At 31.2% G+C, this 20,085-nt stretch overlaps 1 protein-coding gene across 1 annotated transcript in view; it reads left to right on the forward strand.

Moving 5' to 3' along the window:
* The first annotated feature begins 2,762 nt into the window (after window positions 1-2,762).
* LOC116779052 (uncharacterized) overlaps window positions 2,763-20,085 on the forward strand; it is a 36,004-nt gene continuing 18,681 nt past the window's right edge. Inside the window, exon 1 of the mRNA XM_061526895.1 lies at window positions 2,763-2,951. The gene's annotated coding sequence lies outside the window, so the exon portion shown is untranslated. The remainder of the gene's footprint in view (window positions 2,952-20,085) is intronic.

Genomic DNA, 20,085 nt, shown 5'->3' on the forward strand with positions numbered 1-20,085 from the left:
TAGATGATCTGATCGTGCATACTGTTAAAGGTCTATAAAAAATAATAACCAAAATAATTGTGAAAGTTAGAAAACAATGTCGAAATAGTTTAAAGACATGTGACATTAGTTGATTTATGGCCGAACTTAGATATAGCACTTGTATTTTGTACAATCCTTGGCAACGCTCTGCCATGTATTAGTGCGTACATTAACACGATAACCTACTTAATATTAATATCATTCAGTAAATTGCACCTCTGATATTGCTTACCAATTTACTTTCTTGATATCTTAGTGATGTTCGATATTAATGTTTGTGAGAGTTTGTAGTTTGTGAGCGTTTATTGAATAGGGGTAATCTCCAAATGGTCGTGAATAAGCAATTCAGAGTGCTTAATATGGACGGGTTTCATGGAAAAAAATATAGTCTTTGTAGCACGATATGTGTATAAATGTAAATAAATTGTACAAATGCTTTGGTTTTATTTGAATGAAATAAGAAATGTTGAAGTAACTAATAAGTTTAACACTTTGACATTTAGACTTCTTTAGATCTAACACAGTACTATAGTGACAATAGCTTAGCCCAAATTAATTAAAACGACTGATTTTAACAGTAAATCCAATTTATGAGACAAATAATATCTAACGGCGCAGTTTTTACAAAGTATCACTGCCTCTTTAGAAACAATATCACGCCCTAATTTGAGAAGATTAAAACTAGACAAAACAATTCACGAGCTTCTGTACTATTAAAGGTTTATTTCTTCTTATTACTTTTCAAAGAGAGAATGATTAAAGCTGCAATGAACTCCGTTCTTATTCAGTTACTAAGACTCATCGGCCAGGTGTAATTATTTTCAACAAGGTAATTGAATACCAAATAAAATAGAAAAAAAGATGAACGCTCCGTGAGCGATGTAATTTAAGATTTTCATCTCATAGATACGTGACAATGAGAAATATGCGAATACACACATTAACTTTCACTAGTGTATCGTTTTGAACTTGGCCTTTAATGTTTGGGAAACCGCATGATGCTTGTATAAAAATGGGATTGCGGCTATTTCAAATTAGAAGCATTAATATCGCACACTTGCACCGCTAATGATATTAACTACAAAGTCGTAAGCGGATTAACACAGAAAAGATCCTTTCTTTTGAGATACTTGTTAGTAAATGCTTTGTTGTTTCAACTTTTAGCATTTAACTTTTTACAAAGACTCTGAACTCTAAGGAGAAATACAGAGTGCATTCTTGTCGTTATAATGTTTTTTAAATAAAATTATTTAACACTCCAACTAAAGATACCTAAAATTTTTTGTCGTATAATATTTTTTGTTTCACATTACCAGTGCAGGAAGCAGCTAATTAGCATGTTCGAATTGATTTGCCCGTCTTTCTTAAACATACAGTTGCTAAAGAAAAAACCTTTAAGGACGTCATAGGTAGTTTTATTTTAATGATATATTCATATTAATCTTAAATTAACCCTCAATTCATAATTACAAATATTCATTATTGATATCTAGTAAAACAATCACGTTGTCTTAAGTAATTTTTCTTTGATCTAATTAAATATCAAGAAGCCAAACAAACATCTTACCAAAGTGAAAAAACGTTTTCTAATATCATTCATGGACGTCTTTCATAATAATTTGCAATAGCTTTGCCTTCCTTGTGAGGATTTGTTTAAACACGTACATATATATAAAATAAGACTGATACTAAAGGAAGTTCTTGGATGCCAGCTTTAAGCTTTCTTGGTCAAATGAAAGGTAGTTGCAATAGCTTTATTACTACGAAGAGAAATACTTATCTGGCCGATATTATTAATGAATGCGGATTAAGTTTGTTGAGCTGGACACTAAGATAAAAAATATATATTAATACAAACGGAAACTTTTCTATGTATGTGTTACAAAGGGATCGTCATATTTGTGACTGCATATTTTTTTTCGTTGTTGGCATTTTATTTATATTATTATTATTTAAAATAACTTTATTTTTATTTAAAATAACTGAATTTATTTTTATTATTTAAAACAACTTAATTTATTTTTATTATTTAAAATAACTTTACATTTTGCTTTTAGATATTATTTTATAAGGTAGGTATTAACTAGTTTAATAAATATTCTGAAACTATTAAAGCGTAACTGATCTACATCTTATATGTGAACAAACTCACATTTCCTTCGTTAGATCTGTTCATTAAAGTTATAGGGAAGAACATTTATAATTAAATGATCTATTTTACTATACCTTTAATGTGAAACTGCAGGTGTAAATGAATTACTAATGGCATATAAACGTTGAGAGTTAGATGAAATACAATTGATTCGGTATTATACTGCTTATATTAATGTCCATAAAAAAGCTTTATTACGTACGGATCTATCAGTTAACCTTCAATTAATTGTATTTTATTTTATATAAGGATTAATGCCAATCATGTACAAGATTTAATGAGGTGGTTTTATTTTCGTATTAGGATGCTAAAGATAATCTAAGGGTCTTTGTATCTAGAGAAAATCTTGACGATATTTAGAGTTCCGTTGTCCTGTGCCTTATTCAGACTTAGAATCAGCAAATTGCTGTGTTCAGCTTCGGGCGTTTTATTGAAAATTCGATCTTTCTGTTACAAAGGGTTCGGATAATAGTAAAATGTTTGTTGGTGCTCAGTTAGAAGAGCTATAGTCGCATGCCGCCTATGCCGGCTGGAATCCGTTATCCGGCGTCAGGTTACGGTCATGTCTATATAAGAGAGCGGCGACTTCTTCACCATTTCATTTCGTTTGAGACTGTTCGGTTGCGTACTGCTGTGCGCGCCGTTCTTCAAGTGTCGATCTCGTGAGCTGAACCGAAGCCTTCTTACCCGGCTAGGTTCCAAGCTCTAGTGTTCGCGGTTGAAGGACAGTATTGCGTGTTGAACTAGCGCTTGTTTTGGTGACCCTAAAGCTTAACAGGTATGTTTTGTGTTTTTTTTTTAAATATAATTAGTGTAGGTTGTATTATTTAAATTTAACGTTATTAGGGCCTGGTCTATGTGGGAATGACTTAGTTGCACTAATTAAGTTTATGAAGGTGAGCTTGATGGGATTTTATGTACGCTTTAAAAATTTATGAATAGATCATTAAATCCCTTGAGTTATAACTAACGAATTGGTATTAGAAGATTTTTATTCGAAAATTCGTTAAAAAAAAGGAATTAAGGCAATGATCTCGTTTTAAAATATTATTTAATTTTTGATTCGGGATATTTAAAATTTCATTAGAATATGAAAGACCTTTATACAAGTGTATAAGTGTGGTTTTTGAATGTTTATTAAGTATTAAGGAATAGTTAAAAATCCTTCTACTATAATAATAAATGACAAATCAGAGTTTTTAATTTTCCATCCAAGACTTTACCGTATCTAAAGCAATAAACTGCCTTAATTTTATACCTTTTTAAATTTTCATGGCTCTAATTTTACAGTTAAGCTCGCTGAATATCAGCGGATGAATTCAGATTTCACGTGTTTGATGGCTAGTGCTTGTCAAATGGGTTGTATTAAAAAATCTACTTAGGATTCCATTATAACTTTATGATGTAATTCTATAATGCTATAAAATTAAATATAACAGCTATGCGTTTTAAATTGTATTCGCACGGTGAGCGTTCTATCCGGGTAAGTGCACGTGCATTATTGGGACGAAGATGGTAAAATGATTACTGTCATTACAGTTGAATTACGTGACGTTGCCATTACATGCACTCCCGACTGTTACAGCGCCATTGTTGATTAGACTTTTTTTTTATAGAATACTACTAAATGGATTCGGAATTAGTTTTACGGAAAGTTACAGAAAATTCCCCACTAAATCTAATTCTAAATTTGATATAAAATTATAAACAAAGTAAATAAATAAATATATTTATATAATAATTTGAATGAATCTGTTTTATAATTTTCTTCTTAAATCATCACTTTCATGCCTTGGAAATATATGTATTGTGTTTATTTATTCAAAATTGCCAAAATGTTCATGTCGTGTAGTTAAGTAATATTTTATTTTCTAATTAATCCGAACGAAAATTTTGGCAGGAAGTATTGTAATCTTTACAAAAGTCTATAATGAATGTAAACTTTCACATATGCCTCTTTATATTTGTGAAAGATTTTGTATTATGGTTTGTGATTTCTTACTTGTTTTTTAAAAGATTTAAATGGACCTGTTAAATCTTGTATATTAAATGTATACGTGTATGTATTTGAAAAAAAGAATAATCATAATATATATGTTTAAAAAAACACTCAAAGTTTATTTGATATTTCTTAAGTCTGCCATGAAATAAAATGACACCAAACAAGTTTATCAAAATCGCTATACTGATTCGCTTATATCTAAGTTTGATAAAATAAAGAAAGACTGAGCGTAATATGAATAATAAGTTCAATGATCCCAGTTACGAAGGTAAGGTGTGGCAAAAACGTAACTATGATATGATTATAGTGTGTAGGCACACGGCACAACCAGTTGCTTTTTTGCGGACAAGTGCATGTGACCTTGACCGTGTGTGAGCCCGAAACTCGAAACGGCCCAGTTTTGATAATACGTACAGCAAAGACCAGTTTGAAGACAAATGATTCCATACAATTAAACCGTATGTAACTGATAACATTTAATGAATGAAGTAGTTAAAATAAAAGTTATGAAGTATCATTATAATATGTAAAATTTTTCATCCGAGAATCCAAAAGTTTTCAGTGTGGAATAATAATAAGGATACTCATAAAATTCCACTTATACACTGGAATTTTTAATATTCTGTCATTATTATTAAAAGACAGTTTTAAGGAGAATATGATGAATATATCCTTTGTATACCTGACAGATATCATATTCGAGGTTCAAAACCACTTCCTTAATCGGGTTTACACGAGTGATTGATGAGGTTGCGTACAATTTTCAGTTATATCTACAGTAGACACTTTACATGTCATCTACCTTACTGTAATTTATTGCTCCCTTGTTGTCGATCTTTGTTACCTTAACGGGCAAGTAGAAATTACTAGGAATATCAGGTTTTTACTATCATCATCAATGATTTAGACCCACATAAGGATATTTTAGTATTTTCTATTCATACAGGCTATCATTATTAAATTATACAGAATAGATTAACAATGCAAATAATGAGCCTAGCAAATACAGTTATAACGATGAAGAAGATTCAAGAGGATAATTGTCGAAATGATTTTTTCTGTCTTTTGTTCTGTATATAATACAGAAGTATTTATAGCAGTAGATTTTTATTAGGTAATAATTACGGTGGTCGACTGATAATTAAAATGTCTGCTATATTTTTATCAACAATATGTATGATATACCGAATTTATATAATGAAATACAATAAAACAATCTATAAATTACTTTAAATCTCATCTGTCTTATAGCATGACTTCCAAAGATTAGTCTAAATAAAAACGAGATATAATTTATTTGATATCAAATATTTGAATATTACGTGACAAAAAAAATACCTATTTTTAGTGCTTTCTCAGAGAAAACCGTATCAGAATCGCGTGGTTAAGAAGTAGGCGGAGAAATAAACGATCTTAAGGTGAACAGCGACTGTTTTATACAGTTTTCTTTTACCTATTTTATATTTCGGCACCAATTCCTAAATATAATGAACAATTCTATATCACTCATCCAAAAAAGGTTTTAGAAAGTGCTATCTAATATATAATTTTGATTATTTCGTACGATTTTCAGATTTTCGTAAGCTTTATTTTTTTGAGATTTATTCTTAATCTGGGCTTAATAATTTATATGGGAGTGATAAAATAGTAACAACTATATAAAAATCGTTATCGAAGTTTTGGTGAAGATATGAAATAAAGAAAATTCCATTATTGTTAAAGTTAACCAATAGTGTAAACATCAGAAAACCTCTTAAAATTAATTTCTCTCATCAGTTTTTTGCATATAAAACAAATTCACCACGAACTGGAGCTCAACTCCTAAAGTAATGTTGCGAGTGCACTTTCACGTTTATTCATTATTATATTAGTAGGTCGTGCAGAGACCAGGGACTCTGTAGCAAATCCATTATACTTTACAATACTAATGTTTCTGCCAGCTACGTGATCCGAACAGCCAGTGAAAGTTACATTGGTGTCGTTTTGTCAAATACAACTACCGTTATAGCATGCCAAAATATTTACCAGCTAATAATTCGGATATAAAAATGGAAATTACATTTATATACAGCCCTATAAATATTTATGGTAAAGGTAGGACTATAAGGCAAACTTGTTTATTATATGTTGTATATGAATAACGAATTGGAAACAATTCGTGTAGTTAGTTTGACCGTGCGCTTCATCACGAAGTCTTGCCCACGCGCCGGCGGTATTGTGTCGCTATCCAAAAGAGCGGAATGCTAAAAATCTTGTCTAACTGTACATTTTAAACGCAGCAAACGGAGATGTACATGATAAATTGTTGTAGCATTTACGCGTTTAATGTTTTACAAGTCAATAAGTGAAAATGAAATGTGTAATATTTGCGTCTCAACAACAATTTAACTGTTTTTGCTTTAAATTAAAGTGTTCTTGTATTCGTATCCATTTATTTTAACATTCTAATATGTTTTTTGGAACGGTTTATGAAAGAAAATTTCTTAACTATACTTCCAATACAAATTGGACATAACATTTCGAGTAAACTTTTTATAACAGTATTTTGTGAAAGTATGGTTTAATTTTTTTACTAATATGGAAGGGTCATTTTCGCTCAATCCACTCATAATCATTAAGATCTGGATAGTTGTTGGTTATGAATATGGTTCTTGTAGACTGTAAACGTAATCAATGTTTGGTAAAATTTTTTTCCTGAAATTTATTTTCATTTTAAGGACGGCCTGAAATTTACAACAATTTATAAACTAAGGAGCCTCACAACTATAATTTAAACTTAAAAACCAATATGAATTTAATACAAACTGTAATTTTAATAAACAAGAATTTTTATTCTCTTGTTATATTTCGCTTTCTCTGCACAAGAAAGGTTTATAGTCTTTATAGCCCTGAGCTTGTTGCAAATGCAACTAAAATACGTAGGAGTGCAAGGTGTGTGAAGGTTGTTTAAATGATACGTATTATTGAATAAGATTGTGGGTCGAGTAAGCCTGGTGCAGAGAGGGCACTGGGTCGAGGGAAAGTAGTGGGGACGTACGGTGCATGCCACAATTACATCCGTACATTACGTTGTTCGGATTAAGGTCGCTCTCGAATGACATGCTGCATTGCAGGCAATTTCAATATCGTATGTTTTGATGCTGCTAAATTTATCAACCAGTTCTACGCAACTAATGCCTAAGAAATTGTTATAAACGATTTTCAAGTGTGATGTGTACGGTGTTTTATTTTATTATAATAAAAAAACGACTGGTAGTTATTATCGTAGCTGTTTTATATTTTACAATGATAAAGGATAAGTCTTATAATGTAACAAGCATGACATGTTAATTATTATCATATTTATTAAGATATATTTTGTTTAGAAAACTCTCTCAATGTCGTTGACGTTTTATTTCGATTAATCATTTTTGATCATTAATAACAAAAAGCTTCGACTATTTTCATTTGAATATTTACACTATAATATTTATGGACGTTTTATATTGTTGTGAACACAATCACACTCAATCAGTAAGGTACTATTAAAGCGATGGCCTAACACACATCTTATATGTTAACAACTTCATAAACCTTTGAATAGCCGTCAAACAATAACATTGGAATGCATACAATGGACCACATGTAGACCGCTCTCACCTGAAAAGCCTTAGCAATCACATAGAGAATAAAAGACCCATTACATAGTAAGTAAACTTTCAACGAACTGCAAATAGTTTGTTTCGTATTCCTTCGGCATGGATGTTGCAACTATGTGTTTAGACAATAGGTCCATGAAGTGATAAGTAATTATTACAAAACATATAATTCTATATGAATAAAAAATATATAGCTGAGATAATCAGTAAATAATCACAGCTGTACTGGTGGTTATAGTTAAAGAGTACTCTCGGTAAGGAAGTGTGACGCTACGGTTGCATCGGCAGTGACGCGTAGCAAGGCCTGAGAATGGTGTCGTTGGATATATCAATACATCTTAAACCTTATATCCTTATAATAAGACCTAACATATACGTAATAAAAGTGTCTCTCATGGTAACCAGCTCGCAGCTAGAGCATGACCAGGTTGACCGACGGCCCTCCTGTAATTACGATTTCTGGGAAAATGTCGGACAGAACGTATTGTCATATCGATTAAAAAATATTAAAACTACACACGACTGTTCTAAAAACTCAACCATTTACCAATATTGTGATTAATCGTACAATGGTGATGGACTCTGAGCCTCGGGGCATCGATTATCGATTAGTGTGTTGTATAAACATGAGAATAAATTATGTAAAAGATGTAATACCCGTTGTCCGACGACCGGTAGCTTTCGTACATGACTCTCCATTAAAGACTTGTTTGAGTGATGAACGACTATGAAACTAAATGGATATATCTCACATACATGACGAGTTCTGTATTTAAAAGCTTCTTATTTAAAGTGGTACACATTTTGTTAAATAACTAATTAAATTGAAAGACACTGTTTATTATTGAAAAAAATCTCAATTACGATTTAACAAATAATTTCATAAGGTTATTAAAATGGCTTTATAACATCATCAGTGTGAATATAAAAAACTTGTCTGTTGAGATCTAGTTCGACCACAGGACTGCTCTCAATATTTTCTCACTCATCGAATATAGAAATCATAAAACATTTTTTTCTCTAGCAACATTTCTTCCTTGTAATACTAGACTATGTGGTTGGGATACCGCATTTAGTTTTAACTATAAATAATGAATAGCTATTACTATGACGTATCGGATTCCTCAATACCAATCAACAATTTTGATTCTCCACACATTAAAACTCATTACTCTACAAATTAAATCTTATTTAATTATCAAACATATAAGAAGTATCGATATTAAATGTAAGCGTCCGTTAATAAGATACCAATTTAAAATTCAATTATTTTTGGGACGGCATTAATAAAACCACGTACACATCGATGATATCTCCTAATGGGGAAAGCTATAATATGTTTATGACATAGTACATGTGAGGCGCAGGATGCTAGTTATGTAAGAGGTCAACGATCCCAGGATGTTCCAGCTCCAGCTTGGTTCATTATTTATTGATGCAATTAATGTTACGATAACACTGTCATATAAATATAGAACAGCTGTATGTGATATATCTTTACCTATAAATAGAATCGGAGTGTCTGTATGAAATATAATTATAACAGCTTTGTCTTAATTCACTGATGTATATGTACCAATATATATACATTTTATTTTATCGGTAAAATAATAACTATTATACAGAAGACGTTATGGTTACTGTCAGTATAATACAAGTATTTGTTAAAAATGAGATCACGACAAGGTTTTTTTGTATTTACTACAATTATAAGTATTTTTTTAAATTATCTGTATATGATTTTGTTGATAATAATAATAAATTTAATTTATTAAAATAACTAGGACTTATATTAACAATATTAGTATAAGTTACAAACTATGTTAAAAACGATCGTTTCTGAGTTATAAAGCCTTTAGTCATGATGCTCATTCGCTAAGTAATTGAGTAAATAACATTAGCCTCCTTAACTACGAAAGTCCATTTGACACTTTCCACTTATAATTTAATATAGAAAATTATAAAGGAGAGACATTATTTACAGTAATAATTTTTTTATTGAATTACGAATATAATAAAACGATAAATGTCTTAAAAACTTTTAATACCTAATAAAAAGACAATGAATGTTATACGGGATCTACAATTCATTAATATGCGACAATACACACTTAACACGTTAAATGTGATGGTATTTGAATTGGTAATACTATTATTTAAGTTATTAAATGTAATGAAATAGTCAATGTTTATAATTTCATATAAAAGACATCAACGAGATCGTTAACTAATAAAAATAATTTTCTTTCGAAATTAGCAGGTATTTTAAAGCGTATGAAGTAAATATAATAATAGTCACTGTCATTGATATCGTTGGTATATATATTAAATCAAAATAATTATAATTCATTGATCCGAGCACGAGTACCTGAGCACTATAGCTCACATGGTAAAGTACCCGCAGTTACGGCTTCGAATCCTGTTCGTCTGTGAATTTTAATTCATGTAATAGCTCAATATTGGTTCAATGTCAAAAAACTAATTACATATATTAATAAATATAAAAATATATATTTTAAACCTCGACATACTGGTCTAGTCGTATTTATTAAAAAAAAATTAAAAAAAAAAATCTTTACATTCTAATTATAAACGTAGAATCGATATACCGTGGCGAGACATGTCACCGCTCTAAGATACATTCTAACGGACCGCCTCCATACAGATAGTAATATTAATAAAACGGTGATTGTGTCAGTCATAATTAGTACATCGTGATAACAGTCAATATAATTGTGCGTGACGTGATTTAACACTAAGTTTTAAATAAACAAAGAAAGTGAAAAGTAAAAAAAAAATTTTGTTTATTTGGCGAAAGAAACTTTATATCATATGAACTGATAAATCAGAAAATCATCGTGTTTGTAATGAACCATTCAAGTATCGAGCTAAATAAATTGAAGTTACTCTAACATTTTATGTTAGTTGTGATTGAAACTCATTACTAATTACAGTAATTAGTGTTAGCAAGGTTACTTATAACTTCTAAACTTTATTCCATAGACTTAAGTCTATACACGGAGTTTCATTGAAAATAATTTGTTTTTTTTGTAGTACTTTTTAAGATTATTTTTATCTAAAGTTATAAAAATGATTTCATGTTTGTTCGTTTCTTTCTTTTCTGTTTTTCTCTATTCTTTTTAATTTTATCTGTATTGTTCTTTTTTGGATTTTTAAACTAAAGGTTTATCCTATTTCTCATCTTCAAAGTGAGTTATAAGATTTTATATCTTTACTCAATTACAAACATTTGTGTACTTATAACATTAACTCAACCTATAAACGTCGTAATCTATTTTTTCACTAAAAAGTGCCTTGAAAAGAATAAAGAAGAATGAAATAAAATCAAGAAATATTTTAACAATTTTCTATGTTAGAGAAAAAGCTGTGATACTTTTACAATATTGCCCGAGTCACGATGTTTCAATGTCAATGCTCTTTGAAATTGCAAGTACAGAAGTTTGAGATCTGATCGTGGATTGCTTTAGTCTTAATCTCTATGTAGATTATTTAATATTTATTGAAACTAACTGATATCTACCGACTGTTATACATACGAAAAATTATTGTATTTGTTACTTAATAACCAAATACTAAGGTATTTATTTAAATTAAAGTTTGTCTTAGAATAATAGAAAGACTGATTTTTGGTCATCAATGTTCGATAATAAAGTTTAAAATGTTGTCCAAAAGTAACCAAAATTCAGACATGCCAAAGCGTAAGGTAATAAAATTTTGTATGTGACGTTCGATACAATAGCTGGTTCGTTCCAAAAATTTCCCATAGCGTCTACGGCAACTATTCCATGTCTATGAAACGGTTCGCATTCTTCCGTGGTTTTGATGATTTTAGTGTAAACCGTTAGTTTCCGAGTAGGCGCTGTTTTACCTTTAATTCACCGGTGTAGGTGTGTCACGGGTGATTGGGCACGCACTAATACGGTTTCGTATAATGCTATTATACTGTATATTCGTGTTATCTAAATTAGTTTTACAAAGTTATAGATTTTTCACTTTTTATGACAGAAATGTTATTTAACTTAAAAGGTAATTTCCAGTGGTTCACTTCCTTATGTTAGAATTATTTTGTAATCAAAAATTTTGCAAGTTTGTTAATTTACTTTCTTTGTTGAAGTCTTGTGCTGCTATTAATATGTAAACTACGTTAAGCTGCACCCTCAAGACTTCGAGGCTTATTCGTTCTACTTTGACTGTATTTTTCTTATTTATTCAGTTCGTATGCTATACAATGCCTACGGAGGTTAATAACCCAGTTTTTCTTTCTCATCTATTGTTTGAATTTCATTCAAGAAATTTATATCTGGCGTGTTATCTAATGCTAGTTAGAAATACGAACTATAAAATTCAACTTAACCTAGAAAAAAAGGTAAAGATTTGCAAATGATTCTTATCTCCGGACTTATATATAGACTAGATAAGTCTGGAGAGTCGCGGGAGTCTTCCTAAGAGCGGAATGCACGCAAGGTCATTGCGCCCAGCGCGGTCATGCACATACCCTTCCCCTCCTTCCCCTCCTCCCCGGCCGCCCCGTCTGCCCAGTAACCCGCACCCCTCACCCCGCACCCTGAACCTACACCCCGCACCCCGCACTTCCTACCCACCATCATATTGTCTAGTGATCAGCTTCGGAATAAAAGGGAACGAGCTGAACACTGATAGGAAACGTTTCAATGCAAAACATCTTTTTTTATTTTCAGCCATCACGAACGCCGCCGGTGCTTATGTTCCCTTCTCTAATCTACTAAGCGGTACAAAAAGGCTATGCAAAATCCTCTGATTTATTTACAGTGCTTTCCTAACAACCATTTATGTCGAGCGTTGTGCTTTGAGTGCACTTTATGTTAGAACTCCACTAACATCTTTGCAAATATTAATAACAATTACCATCTAATACTTAATTTTCCCTAACAACACAGCACATTTAGTTTAACGACTTACTTAATTTATAACAGTGTAATCATAATATTTAGCATATTATAAGGACATGCAAATCGCTTTAAAATAAATTACAATAAATATTTAATCAGTCAAAAGCAGAAGTTAAATCCTTAATGGCCATGACTGCTGTGGATCTACGACTTATTAATATAAAGGAAAAAGCATTTTACGAATCATTTATTACTGTATATTCAATAAAAATGTTGATGGTTTCAATTAATGAGGTGCTAAACGGCGATGACGGGGCAGGCAGAGGGCGAGTCGTCGAGTCATTTGTTCGAACATCGGTGCTCGGGTACGCCACAAATAAATAACTCGAATACCTTCGTTTCTTATGTTTTCCTTATAACTATGGGATTATTTTAACTACCAGAAGAAATAGAACGTAGTCTCAAATGATTTATTAACATTTATATTTTTATGTTCGGCCTAAAAAAGTTCTTATCGGTCAATAGATAGAATAATAATTATAGAGATTCCTATATGATGTTTTTTTTAATCAAAATTATTTAAATTTAAAGCAACTTTCTATTTGTAATTGATATGTATGAATTGTTCTACATTTTGGTTCATCGAATATACATTCGTTTGTGGACCTGTGAAATTAGACTGTTTTACAATAAAGGAGAAAGTAGAGCTTTATTGACTTTTGCAACAGAGTAATGTAAACATGATCCACTTTTGTATGATGTTCTGTTTATTCAGTTTACAATTACTTATTTTTTATTGTAACAGTTGGATTAACACGTCTGTTTGATTTTAGAAAGTTTCGACAGATTTTTTATTACATTTTTTAATATTGTATGTCCATCGATCATCCATTATTGTCCATCCATTTATTCGTAAATTTTTTTTTCTCATTTGCAATCCTTATTTTGGGTTGGATGTCGCGATAAACCTGAACTGGTCTGCAAACTGTTCAATAACCTTTTAGTGTCCTAAAAGTTGAGGATATCACGGTTATTTAAATATATTTAGAATTTTGAAGTCACTTCCCTGCGAACAAAAAAGACTCCTTTGTTTAAAGGCAATTCACTTTTTTTATAAACGCTTTATACATTTTGGAAGATTGTTACAATTCCCTGAGTTCATTCGCTTTAAAACCATTAAAAATATAAAACAAGAATGGTTAATTTAAAGTATCTTGCACCTATTCTCTATAGAAATTTACAAACATCAGTGGGTTTATTGTTTGAATCTCAACTGTAGTCAGTATTTCAATACACTGATATAAATTTTCATGATTTTTCCATGAGTTATTACATCAATATTTCAAAACCAAAATTCGTATTGTATTTTTTTAAACTTCTAAATAATAATGACATTTGGAATTAGCTGCAAAAGATCAAAAAGGAAACCCGAGGCGAGCGTGACTATTCATAAGCCGTAATAATATATTAGAATAGACAACACCAATCCCACGTTTCTGTCTATCACAGTTGTGTAAGTACGGTAGTGTAGAGAGATATTTATACTGATAAAGTTGTTAAACATACCTTCAAGCTATAATATCATGAAGTATAAATTACGGCGCGAAATATAAAGACATTGTTACAATCAGGTCGTTAAAGCAAAACTGCATCATTTGTATTAAATTGGAAATAGTATTTTTTTAGTTTCTCCAGTGCTCAGGCACTGTTCATAATATTTAGCGGAATTTTTGAACGTCATATAATATTTTTTTAGAAAACTTATTAGATTAAGTAATACTTAACTTACAAAATTTACTGACGTATTAAGAACCTCCTTGTTAAAAAAAGAAAATTCTTATTGTTTCTAGTACTTTTAAAATTTTAATGCCGTTTTGTATCCTACAGTGATAAATAATTTGCTAAAAATAATTCACTATCTACGACGAAAAGAAAAACTGCTACAACCTTGTGGATATGTGCAATTAGGGGAAAATCTAAATATAACCCCTTTTACGTGTGAACAATTTTAAAAAGTTAGATAAATGATGGCTAGGAAAGGAAGCAAAGAGAAATGTTATATTATTATTATTATTATACATACATGCATATGAAATAACGTTTATAATAAAAATTGTAAGTAAAATATGAGTTATTTATTTCGTAAGCTAGTTTTTATTTTACTTGTTAACTATCTGTCTTCCAGGGATTCCAGCCGGTTATGCTCTTTTTGCAAGGGTCTAAAGATTTATGTATGTAAAATATTTTACCGATACTTTTATAACTTAAACCATAATAAAATCCATTCATCCATTGCTAACTTCATTTTATATTGCCTTATACGATCTGAGATAAAAAAAATATAGACGATTGTCAATATAAAATGATTTTTTATTTGTGATGCTTTTCCCTGCCTAAGTGTTTGCAATATAATTTAACTACCTAGAATGCAAAAAAAATCCATCAGTTGCTAACATCAATTCTGTAATTTATACCAGACTAAATATTATACTATAAATCTAAATATTATACTGTTCTTTCAATAATACTAGCGTTAAGACAATCTCTTGTTAACAGCTTGTGTAATAAATACATAATATGAAATCTGTATTCTCCTAAAAATACTTCTAACTTATAAGAGCCTAGAAAGAAGAGTTCTAAAGAGCTCTTCGAAAAGTACAAATAGAAAGTAATAAAAATAACAAAGGATATACATTGTTCCTTTCCCATTTATAAATGCCAACGCTATCCGTAAACTGGGCAGGCCACGTGTTAGATGTCAGCACGGGGCGAAGTACCAACATTCCTCGCAAGATAAACATCGGATCTCAATGCAAGCAAATAAGTGCAGGAACTTTATAATGTAGGCATGCTAAACAACGTACGCTTCAAGTGGAACTTACTGTTCTTGTTGAGCGTTTAATTCTTTTTGCGACGCTGTTTGAGAGGAGGTGCTTATTTGTCACTATTCAAATATCACTGTTGAACATTTTTAACTTCTTTTAAAGCAGGATAAATGAGCACGAAAGGTCCTGGATCTCAGTTTTCGAATTTAACATGAAAGAATTTTTGGAACTTACGTGACAACGCTGATTTAATACAGTCGAGTTAATGACCTACTTTAGAATTTCTGTCTAGATTCGTTTCTTGATACTTTCTTTTAAAAATGGTACTTGGCTTATTAAGTATATATCAAAAAGAATTTTTTTTCAATCAATGTTTTATGTAAAGAATTTGTTAGCTTTAGTATTATATAATATTTAAATTACAAAAAAATGCTACTTGCGACTTGAATGTCTTAAGGCTGTTATTATTGAAATGTGTGCCGCTTGAGATAATTAGGTCAGTCTGGCGACCCGTCTCATTGGTACCGTAATATACTATTCAGCTCTTTGTATGACCGCTATTGTTAGTTTTAATAGCGAATTGTGATGCTATTACCGTGGCTATTGACCGTAGGAATGCCTGAAATGGCAAAATGTAGTAAAATAAGTATGGGAAAATTTAAATATAAACGTTATTAGAAATCGAATCGTTATATCTTACCGCCCATAGCTAACCTGTACTCCTTGAATCTCTTGATGTATCTAATCGCGCTTCATCTGAACCGTCATTAAACACATATATACTATTCCTATATTACACGGGTCAACATGAAATTTGACTTTGATTGCAAAGCATTAAATTTCGGTAGTTTAGGTAGTAATAAGACGGAAAAAAAATATATGGCATGAAAAACTTTGCTTTTGTGCGTAGAAGACTGATTGTACGAAATTTTTAAAAATCTCGGATTTTAGTTTTTGATTGAAAATAAAACTATTGAAATAAAAATGTTTATTATTTTTATTAAGTTTTACTATCAAATTAGCTTACAGAAAAGTGGAAAATAACTTAAAAGTGCACACTTTTACTTTTTCTTTTATGTTCACAGCTACTTTCTCTCAATAAACCCCAAATATAGTCGCCCATCATGTTTTCATTGTATTGGCCTTGATAGCGTTGTTCAAAATTCTTGATGTCCTGATGGAAACGTTCTCCTTGCTCTTCGGAATAGGCTCCCATATTGTTTTTAAATTTATCCAAATGAGCATGCAGCATATGTACTTTTAATGACATCCTGCAGCCCATGGCCTTAAAATTTGTAAGCATATCCTCAACCAACTTTTCGTAGTTTTCAGCTTTATTATTTCCTAAAAATCCAGAAACTACTGCTTTAAAACTGTTCCAACTTGCTTTTTGAGTGCGATTCAGCAACGTTGGAAATTTTTCATCGGCGAAAATCTGTCTTATTTGCGGACCAACAAAAACCCCAGCTTTAACCTTTGCTTCCGATAACTTCGGAAAAAAATTTTTTAAGTATCCAAAAGCTTCTGAAGTTTCATCCAGTTTTTTAACAAATTGTTTCATCAACCCTAACTTAATGTGCAAAGGCGGCATTAACACTTTTTCCGCTTCAACAATCGGCTCAAATTTGACGTTCTGTTTTCCGACACACAATTCTGTTCTTACAGGCCATGACCGTTGAATATAGTGTTTAGAATCCGCTCTGCTATCCCACAAGCACAAATAACACGGATACTTTGTATATCCACCCTGTAGCCCCATTAAAAATCCCACCATTTTAAAATCTCCAATCAGCTCCCAGTTATACTCATGATACTTTACAGATTCAAGCAAAATTTTGACACTTTCATAATTTTCTTTAAGATGTACTGAGTGAGCAATTGGAAGAGACGGAAATTTATTTCCGTTGTGCAATAGAACTGCTTTTAAACTTTTTGTAGAGCTGTCAATGAATAAACGCCATTCGCTAGGGACACAGGGTATGCCAATTGCTTCAAACATACCTTTAATGTCATTACAAAAACAAAGTCCATCTTCCTTCGTGAAAAACGTTGCAAACATTTCATGCCTAGTCCGCTGATCCGTGATCTTAACATCATCAAGCAAATTCCACTGTTTTAACCTAGAGCCTAGAAGCTCTGCTTTATTTTTTGGCAAATTTAAATCTCTAATTAGATCGTTAAAATCTTCTGAAGTAATGAGATACTGTTTTGGTTGTTCAGGTGTAGGCAAAAACTCCTTATCGGAATTACTTTTATAAGAACTAAAAGATGAGCTACTTTTCGGCGATAATTTTTTTGGTGGCTCAGGTACTGGTCGTGTCAGGTCGTGAGCAATTGGAGCAGAAGAAGATTCGAGGTCAGGATATTCAATAAGTTTTGCATTTTTACCTACGTCTTTTACTCGGATTCACCATACAAAAGTAGCAGTCAGTAATATGGTCTTTTGGTTCTCGCCAAATCCTTGGTATTGCAAATTTCATAGACCTTTTCTCACCTCGATACCAACCTAAAAATATACGAATAAAAATTAACATGTCTATTATTTTGGATTCATCGCTTAATTAAATAAAAATTGCTTACCTTCCAAACACCTTTTACAATAACTACAAGCAACATGTGGAGCCCATGGCTTATCTTGATTCCGTACAGGACAGTCAAAATATGCTTCATAGGCTTCACAGAGAACGTGAGATGTCTTTAGTTCATATTTCACGTCTCGAACTTTAATAAATTGACCACATATAAAACAAAATGCATCAGCATCGTATTTGCACTTTCGTGACGACATTTTAAGTTATTCTGGGCTTGTAAATAACACCTGATGGTTGTTTATCACTCGGGTGCCATCTAGCGGCACAGTGTAAACGTTAATACCCCACTCTCAACGCACGATCTTTTTAAAAATATTAAAATCAATTAAAATTTATGAAAAAATTGAAAAATGAGTATTATTATTATAACTATCCCAAAAGCAAACATTATACCGAAAAAAGGTATTTTCTTTTCGTTTTTGTGCATAACTAACTGGAAAATAATAGTATAAACTTTAGGACAAAGAACGAAAATTTTTTTGTAGAGTCGTGTTATGATAGAGTTGCAGATAAGATTTGATATGAGACTCAAGTAGAATATTCATTACAAAACTTGAACAACAGTAAAGTTTTTGTTTTTAGAATACGAGAGTGTATATAACGAAAGGAATGCCCCATGTTCTAGAGAAATGATAAGACGTGCAATGAATAACTAAATACGATTAGCGTTGACCCTGTATTAAGATACATTTTTAACTCTGAGTTATGTTAAAAATATAAGAAATTAGAAAGGATTCTTTTTTAAGTTTTGGCGTACTATGTAGGAATATTTAACTACAGTTTTATTTTCAGACATCCAAATTATACAAAACTATCATGGAAGTTGTCTTAAATTAATCCTTTACAACCGAAAGTCGTATAATCCGACTTAATTGAATGGCCATGACCGCTACCGTTCGTTGTACTAGTAACTGGCCGACACACCAGCCGATAGGCCGACATGCCGACATACGACCATTGTTCTGAACCCAGCTGACGGTCACGGTCAGTAATTGAGCGATTTCATTTTGGGGTCAATTGTCAGTCTTTGCTGCCTATTCCAATTATATATGTTACTCGATTACAGCTTCTCGACTTAAGATTGAAAAGAGCATTTTAAAAGGAATTAAATATTAAATTTACTGCGAACTCGTCTTCACATAGCATTGATTCGACTTAACAGTAAAATGTTTAATTACAGACTGAGCAATAACCTTTATTTACTATAGTAGGTGTGATTAGATAGAACGGGACATGATTAATTTTATTGTTCTATAAAGCAACGAGGAACAAAGCATGTGTTACTAATTGGAATACACTCTTACAAGAACCGCCTGGGACTATGAAGTTTCTATTGTCTTATTTGTCAAAGAAAATAGTTCTGCTTTTCAGGTTTTTTATAATTAAGTGTGACTTTGCGAACAAAATTATTGATCTAAATAGGTTTAATGTCATGTTTTAAAACTTCAATTCCATTAATCGTAAAAACACTCTATTTATGTATATTTATAACAGAAAATAGAAATGGCCAGAAGTGTAATCATTATTTTATAGAGCTCAGGAAATGGTTTATGATAGAAGTGATCTCGAAATCAGTGCGACGGATTCACCGTTAAATTGGTCAATTTGGTAGAGCATCTACACGGTGGTTGCATATGCGTTACAGTGACTTTGGTCGGAACGTGACATAACTGTTACAACAATTAACTACGCACTATGGGTTTGTCATCAAGGACGACACCACGAGATCAATATTTAAGATTAACCAGACAGTTATTTGTCTACAGCTCTATTGTTTTTGCGAATGAAGATAACAGTTATAATTTCTGTCTTTTTTGAATAGAAATAAGGATTACTGAAAATTATTTTAAAGAAAAGTTTCAACCTCTAACCAAAGATTAATATCATTGATCGAGTGCATTGTTCTGTAAATGTCATAAAGTAATAAGTCCCTATTTATATAAAATTTTAACTAAAATTTACGAATA

This window comes from Danaus plexippus, assembly GCF_018135715.1.
Source record: "Danaus plexippus chromosome 3 unlocalized genomic scaffold, MEX_DaPlex mxdp_30, whole genome shotgun sequence".
NCBI classification, from domain to species: Eukaryota; Metazoa; Arthropoda; class Insecta; order Lepidoptera; family Nymphalidae; genus Danaus; species Danaus plexippus.